The sequence below is a fragment of the Oreochromis niloticus genome, linkage group LG7 (assembly GCF_001858045.2).
Source record: "Oreochromis niloticus isolate F11D_XX linkage group LG7, O_niloticus_UMD_NMBU, whole genome shotgun sequence".
Lineage (NCBI taxonomy): Eukaryota > Metazoa > Chordata > Actinopteri > Cichliformes > Cichlidae > Oreochromis > Oreochromis niloticus.
The window spans coordinates 29,904,396-29,912,406 of NC_031972.2; the positions used below are offsets into that span (position 1 = coordinate 29,904,396).

At 40.6% G+C, this 8,011-nt stretch overlaps 1 protein-coding gene across 1 annotated transcript in view; it reads right to left on the reverse strand.

Moving 5' to 3' along the window:
- The window catches only part of ppp2r2ab (protein phosphatase 2, regulatory subunit B, alpha b), a gene marked incomplete in the record, with an annotated part of 8,092 nt that extends 3,014 nt beyond the window's left edge, over positions 1-5,078 (reverse strand). The window contains 1 exon segment of the mRNA XM_025908575.1: positions 4,700-5,078.
- Between the last annotated feature and the right edge of the window lie 2,933 nt (positions 5,079-8,011).

The following is an 8,011-nucleotide window of genomic DNA, read 5'->3' on the forward strand; positions in this document are numbered from 1 at the left end:
ACTGAGAAAGTACACCAGGAAACCACTTAGTTATTCTCAACTAACCCTGGATTTACCCTTGTGAGAATCAGAGAGCAGACAGGCAAGTAGGCCTGTAGATGCAGGAGGATGTCACAGCACGTCGGGCAGATGGAAAATGATCACTAACCTAGTTTTCATCTTTTCTTTCCCTCTTACTCTGACAGAATTACACTCCCCCCCCCCCCCAGCAGCAGTATGCTGCTTTATACACTGAAGCTCACTCACACATAACCCTTTGTTGCCCATTGGAGCAGAAAGACAATGCTCCAAGAAATTGCAGCGAGTGGTCATTGTTAACGACACAGTCCCTGAGGCCTTGAGTAAGGATTAATATATCCAAGCAAATCATTTGGACAGACCGTATTTGGTTAATTTTTAAAGTAAAGACATCAAAAATACAAATGCCACATCCTGAAATAAGGTTAGCATGTGGCTTGAAATGACCTGAAAAACTTGGGCATGCTGCTACTTGTAAAGCAGTGAAAGAACTACATCAGTACTACGATATTCTCTGTATGTTTTTTGTTGCAAAACTCCAGGCATGGCCGTGCACTTGGAATCTAGAGAATGCAACATGCTTCACATGGAACTCTGTAGCAGTCTGACAGCTTTGAACCCTTTCACATGTTCTGTCAGTAAAAAAAAAAATAGTACATTTCTCACTTCACTGCATACAGTGTGGATATATATTGACTTTCATTATCCATCGTTTTAATATCTGTGATAGCCATGTCGCGTTACATGTCATTTCCACAATAAGCTGATTATATAGCCGTTTCCTCCACCATTGCCTGCAAAGGAAGCTCAGACTGACCTCCCACCTCAAAACAGAATACCTCCATCCACATGCCTTCCATCTGACTAAGTGCTCTTTTAATCAAATCCAGCTCCTTTTTTTCTTCAAACGTGCCTTTAGAGTTTGTGTCGAAAGAGTTTGTGCTAGAAAACTCTTCTTGTATTTCTATATGATGGCCCATAGTTCATATCACCAGTGCTGCACAATCCACCCATCTCTCAGCTAAACCTTCCTGCAGCTCCTGCCTGTGCAAGAATATTTCCATTTGGAAAAGGAAACATGCAGTGATGTTGTTCTTCCATCTTGTTTTGACTTCCACATTTGCCCATAGTTTCCTCCTTCAAATAAGTTTTTTAAAAAGCTGTAAAAATGAGCTGAAGTGTTTTCATATTTTTTTATGGCCTTCCCCTACTTTGCTGACATAAGTTACCTCATATTCAGATCATCAGTGGCTTGTTTATAGGAGTCCATTGTTGTTGAGTCTTACCACACAGTTTAAAGACTGCAGTTCATGAACTCTTTAGAAATCTTTAGATACAAAAGTTACCCACAATATGCACTCTCACCACCACAAGTGACACTACAGCGCTCTTGCAAAATACTAGGGGCAATAAAGAAAGACGGACTTAAATATATATTTTTAAATGCTCACTCACTTACCAGTTAATTAAATACAAATATTGATGCCCACCTTCCGTACAACTACATCACCAAAATTATTTAACAAAAATTAAGCGTGTTGAAACGTAGGATTTACTGCAGTGCAGTTTTAATTTGTAGCATTCATTTTAGCCGAGTGTCCCCATTAACTTGTGAAGTCAGTGTAATGCAAACAACATCCTCAGCAATTCACTGCATTGTCCGCTCGTGTGTGTAAGGGCAGGTTGAGGGGCAATGCACTTTGTACTATCCCATTGTGCTAATCCTTTTTTTTGGTTGTTATAATTCACCAGAAATCACATCTAACAGGAGGTACAAACCACTCTACAGCATCTGATAGTGGTTCACAGCTATTGATTTATCCTTTCAGCCTCTGAGCTTTTGTCCATCAGCCATCTGGAGGTCCTGTTTTCCAATTTTCCTGAAAAGTACGATACTCCCACAATGAGCAACCAAGAACAGAGTGCATGGAACAGCACAAGTGGCCATGCATCATCAGCAGGTAATTATCTACACACCTGACTCAGCTTCTTTTTTTTTAAGCATTCCTCTTGAAAATGCTAAAACCTCCAAATCTAGTGGCTGATCCATGTACAGAAGGTACAGAAAGACCCAGTAGCAAGTTTCCAGCAGCAATCTAAATGTCTGCATTGCCTTTTTCAAAAAGAGCTTTCCAGTGACTCACCAATGGAAAGCCTTTAATGGAAAGCAGGGGCAGCATCAAGTGTTTAGGTTGCACCTCTTCAGTGAAAACTAGAAGGGCACTTAAAAAGCACAGTCCTCTACAATGGCAAACAGTCCAATCAGACTTTATAATCACTACATCACACACGTCTGAGCAGGAAAGGAGCAACATTAGATATCAGTTCAATGTAACAGTTTCTGAAACAGCTGGTGTACTCTGCACCCCACCCCACCCTGCACCCGCAAGTGGGGCCCCTTTGGGAAGGTTTCTTACAGAAATGTCATTGCACATCCCTAGATTGGTTGGTTAAAGGGGGAAAGGGGAAAGTTTGTCAGCTCTTGGTGGTCTCCTAACAGCCTGGGGCCACAGTTGCTTGGAATGTCTGTTCACAAGCTTCTAGTGTGACTGAATTATGAAATTATGAAAATTTTCACTGAATTGTAAAAATTATGAAACTGGGATTTGCATCAGCACCAATATTTTGTAGGTTCTGCCTTAGCCTCAGACTCACTCTCTGGTAGATTTTGCTGCCAACAGGAAACAGAAAAAAAATGTCTGAATTTTCACCAAGGCATACCCCACTATGGCTAAATTGTGCGATATTGCACAATTAAACAAATGAATTTTCCTCACTTACCTTCAGCTACGTCATCATCAATTGCTCCTTTCACCTGAGAGAAGCACCACTGCATGTCACCTCCAGGACCTACAGTAATACAATTATAAATATTTAGTTCTGGGTGGTTGCAGGTTTATTAAATAAAGTTTCACATTCTGGACAATGTAAACAAGTTCCTAAGAAAACTTCTATCATATGAGTGTCCCCTGCTGCCTGTTACTGCAAGGGATAATTGATAAGATGTTAGAAATTAAAACGAGACAGCTGGGTTCTTGCAAAAATGTGTGTGGTCATAGATGTGCACATATCCTCTCACAACTTCTGCAAGTCCAGCCTCAAAAATGACAAAAATGTCATTTTTTCTCCAAACTAACATTAACATAAAGATATTACTGTTGGGTCACAGGCACATTAAGCAACAAGTGGAAAGTGGCAATTTTAAAATATAAACATGCTAGATCTAAGCCATGATTAGTTGGTAGTGTGGTTTCTCACTTTGAGATACAGAGTCCGGTTCAAATCTCACAAATACCGACTAAACTCCAAATGTCAGGATGTGAAAGTATTTATCTCCACACATTCTTTATTTTAGGCCTGGTCAATTGAGGAGGCAGATAGTCTCCTAATGCCAGTCTCTTATTTTTGAAATCTACATCAACAAGACAAAACTTGCTGCCTGATTCAATAATAACTTTTAATCACTCGCCTCAACAGGTTCTCCATCAGCATAGCTCATTGCACAACAAAAATGTTTGGCATATTTTCCACAGATGATCGTTTCTCTTACTGGTTAAGTGGAAACTGGTCCGATTTGTCTTTAACAACATTGAAACACACGCGCTCTGAAGAAAAATCAAGGACATCTATGAGTCACCACGGATTCATCACACACACACACACACACACACACACACACACACATATTCTGGACCGAATCATAAAAGTACTGATCTGGACAAAATGTAATAGCTTCACAGTGCCTGCACTTTCTGCAAGACAAAGATCCCAAAAAAGAAAAGGGCGTTCAAAGTGAACTCAAAAATCTGTTTTAAAAGCTGGATAACATGCAGTGTCATTCATTTCTCCACCCTAATGAATCAAATGCATGTACCAAATATGTCACTAGATAAATATTTCTTTCCTTTACAAGTATCAGTCCCATCTGGCTAGGGGGGGGGGCTACGGAGGCCAACACGATTTCAAACAACTACTGAGCTGATGAATGAACTGAAAATCAACACTGCGCTAAATAAACCCATCTCTGCCAGAGTCCTGGTTTAGACCATAGTGCTTTTATTTGCTTTGCTTTGAGGTTTTTTTTTTTCCTTCGTTTTTCCGCTCGAGCATGCTCGTTTTAAAAGAAAAAGCCTGATGACTTTTAACTCATTTTAGGCAAAAACTGTTCAGTCGGCAGCAGGGCCTGGAGGGCTAGCCTGCATGTGGGTAATGTCAAAGTTTGAGCGAAGCCAATCACGGCATGCTAGGCAAAATTTGCCCCTCTAGGCATTTGTTTAATCTTTTCGAAATTAAAAAACTCAACCTTAGACTAAACTGTGAATGAGTCAATCTAAGCACTGAGGTTTTGGGGATAGCTAGCATATACGGCGTGCACAGTTAGCCTACGAAAATGGTCCCGGGCCGGTAAACAGCCAGCTAGCTAGCTAGCATTAGCCGGTAAGGGCAGGCCAGATGGAGGATGACACTTGAGTTAGCTGGCTAGCTAACGCTAGCACTAGCTAGCTACCGTTAGCTAAACCGATACTCGACTGCGAAATCTTGCAGCTACCGCAGCTAAGAGCTTCTGGGAGCGGGGTCTCACTGTAAAGACTCAAGCCCGTCCATATTATTTTATGTGTAACGGTTAAAGTCAATTACCTGCCATAACGAGACAGACAGTGGAGCTTGCCTCAGTCAGTCACGATCCTGCTTCCCACTCCCACGCGCTGATTCGTGGGATCTGAACTTTTTTTTTCTTCCGCTCGGTATCCGCTGTTCGTGTGCGCAGATCGAAATGTCTGCAAGGCTTTAAATTAACCGTAACGCTGGATGTTTTATAACTCTCCCTCTTTTATTTCCCGCTCCGCTCCCTGACGTTTCTCTCTGTGTGTCAATCAGCCTCCTCTGCCTCTCTTGCCGCCGGCTACTTCGCATCCCACAAGTCATTTCTTCCCCACCCCGCACTACAGTCTCTTCCGCACGTGAACTAAAAGGTCTTTATAATGCGCGCGCACACAGCAAAGCAGATGCACGGGCACGCGCGTACTCACATCTGGATGAAGAGGGTGTAAACGTATTCTGCATCAATACTGCAACTCGATACAAACTTTAGGGAAGTATTAATAGTTCTTGTAGTTCCTTGTACTCCGTTACCTTTCACAGTATGGCCGGGATAGGGTGACCAAATCTGAATCAAATCAGCACGCTTGGCTAGAGCACGATTTTTCTGTTGGATTCAGGTTGAATCTTATGAAAATAATAATTTTAAAAAATCACTTCCCAGTAAGCTATCTAAGATTACTCTGAATGTGTGTTGCCACAACTTGTGTCATTATATATGTAAATTTCCTGAAAATATGACTTACAGTCTCAGTGAGGGAATCACAATTTAGACATAAGACCTGAGCAAGAATGAAAGGGGAGGTTTACAAGATGGTAGCAAGAACTGCCCATGTGTCATGTTTGCAAAAAGACATGCGGCAGATTTTAAAGATGCTAAGATTTTTACTGGAAGTTATCGGAATGGACAGGATTAGAAATGAGTGTTTCAGAGGGAATGCAGGTTTGGAGATGAGGTTAGCAAGATAAGGTTGAGATGGTTTGGACATATACAGAAGAAGAACAGTGGATATACAGGAAAAGAGGAGTGCCTCAGAAGATGTAGTGAACGAGGGCATACAGAGTTAATGTGGCACGATGCTATAGGATAGGGTGACTGCTTTACAGTTCCACCTAAAGTGGGAAACCTGGTTACCGCAGGCCAGATCAGACAGAGAAACAGTCAGGTGAAGGTGACCTTCAGATTAGCAACTAATTAATCACTGCTTTTGTGACCTGAAAGTGGCTAGTTTTGTAAACTAGAGCCAATTTAAAAAAAGTGGGGCACAGTCTCGGTATGTGGGATGGAGGAACAAGGGTTTCTCCTGGTCACAAGTAAATATGATTTTAGTTTTCTATTGTGCAGTGTATTGCCCTAAAAACAGTTTTTTCACAAGCATCTGAAATTAATTTAGTACTTATGAACTATTTGACATAGTGGTTGAAGAGTATTTAAGTAAAAGAACCAGTATTTTAAAGTTTGGACATTACTGGATCATAAACATTGAATTATTACTGTGTAAAGGTTGAAGCTTGTTTTACTTACTTTATATATTGATGGGTAGGTTAATCTGAAATGCAATTTTTAGTCGATAAAATGTTATAATAAATTAAACATAGAATGCAATAATTGACCACAATAGAAAAATATATACTGGGGACCTGCGCAGGGTGCGACCCCCCCCCCCCGTCTGACATATGATGCTGTGGGGGGGTGTGGATGGATTCATGGAAGCATGAGGAACCAGTGCAGAAATTTCTTTTTCACAGCAAATTTTACTGCAGTCAAAATTTCAAAACAAGCTCTTTCTCTTTGCCTCTTCCTTTATTTTTCAGTAAGTCATGCATACTGTAAAGGAACCAGTGTCTGTTAGCACTGCAAACACGCAGGCCTTCAGATGGCAAAGACATAGTTTCACCACCCACATGGATCCTTGAGATCCTTTATCTTCTTCAGGGGAAGTATGCCTACCGAAAGAAATAGAAATGCACCATTCCGTTATCTATGCTAATTCGGGAATGCAAGAAATACCATCAAAAGACAAGCCTGAAGAAGAAAGAGATTGAAATTAATATTTTGTTTCTAAATGCTTGTTCAGCTGGAGAGAGACACTACTGCCAAATATAATATCTTAGACTTAGTGAAGCTGTCAGTTCTTTGCAAGGCAATTCTTTCTGACCCACTTTACCTGTCAGTGTTTTCAAGCCCGGTATTAGACATTTCCAGTTAAAACCCCACCTCAGTTATTATCAGCGGAAGTGCATCTTTTTGCTTGACCTTCTCATCAGAAAGCAGGAGACAAAGAAAGTTTAACCGAGGAGGTAAAAGGACAGCAGATGGGAGTAATGGACACCCCTTGTGAAAGCCTCTGATTTTGCACGGACCAGCTGGCAGCCAAAGTTTCATGTAAGTCTATTTTTAAGAATCATACACAAACCCTGCAGCTAGCTGTTTCCACTGGGATTATATATTTAGTATTCTCTAAAAACAACTCTTTCCACCACTGTCTTGGGATCATGCCTGAGCAGGAATTTTAGTCGATGATAATGCCACCATGCTAAAGCTTTAGGAGATATTTATAATATTTAGCATTAAACACAAAGTACAGCTGAGGCTTCAATTTTATATTTAATCATAAAGCAAAAGAAAAACAAATGAAAACTTTAGCAAAGCAATGATAGCTGAAGAACTAAGGGGTCAACAGCACCATCACTTGGTGGGAATGGGAGTTTAAAAATATGAACAAAGTTTAGAAATCCACCTCCTGGTGACATTCAAGTACAAGGAAAGCCTGGAGTCACCTGAATTATTAGGATTTGTGTTCCTAAGCAATGCATGCCTGTACAGATTAATGTGCTGGTCTACTGAAGGAGCACCAAAGTATTTCATGAGGAAAATGGAAAACGCCGACCTGCTGGTCAGGATGTTGCCAGAGTCATTAGCAGTCATCCTCTGAGCTTTGTAAGTAGCTGCCAAGAAACATCACTAAAAATAAAAACGTGCAAAAGAAGAATCAGGAAATCATTAATAAGAGGCAGCAGAAGTGTGGGATGTTTTTCTTCATCTGCTTTGGTGAACGGACCCTTTAAGTCCAATCAAGTGTGCAGCTCTGTCTATTGAGGATTACCGGATTTCCTGCATGCCAGGCTGAGGGCAGCATATGTCACTCTGAAAAAGCATGGCACGAAAACAAGACTTTCTTGTTGGGATGTTTTCATCCATGACTGGATGCTCCTCAGTTTGTACATGGTCCAGCTCCAAATATTAGCAAGAAGAAGGAAATGCACATTACTGAAAGCAATTTACAATACAGTATATCTTCAAAGCAATGTGTTATTTTCATAAATATGTTATTAACCATGTTAACCTGGAATAATTAAATACTTTGTTTTTGTTCATTTGTTTGTTTTTTTA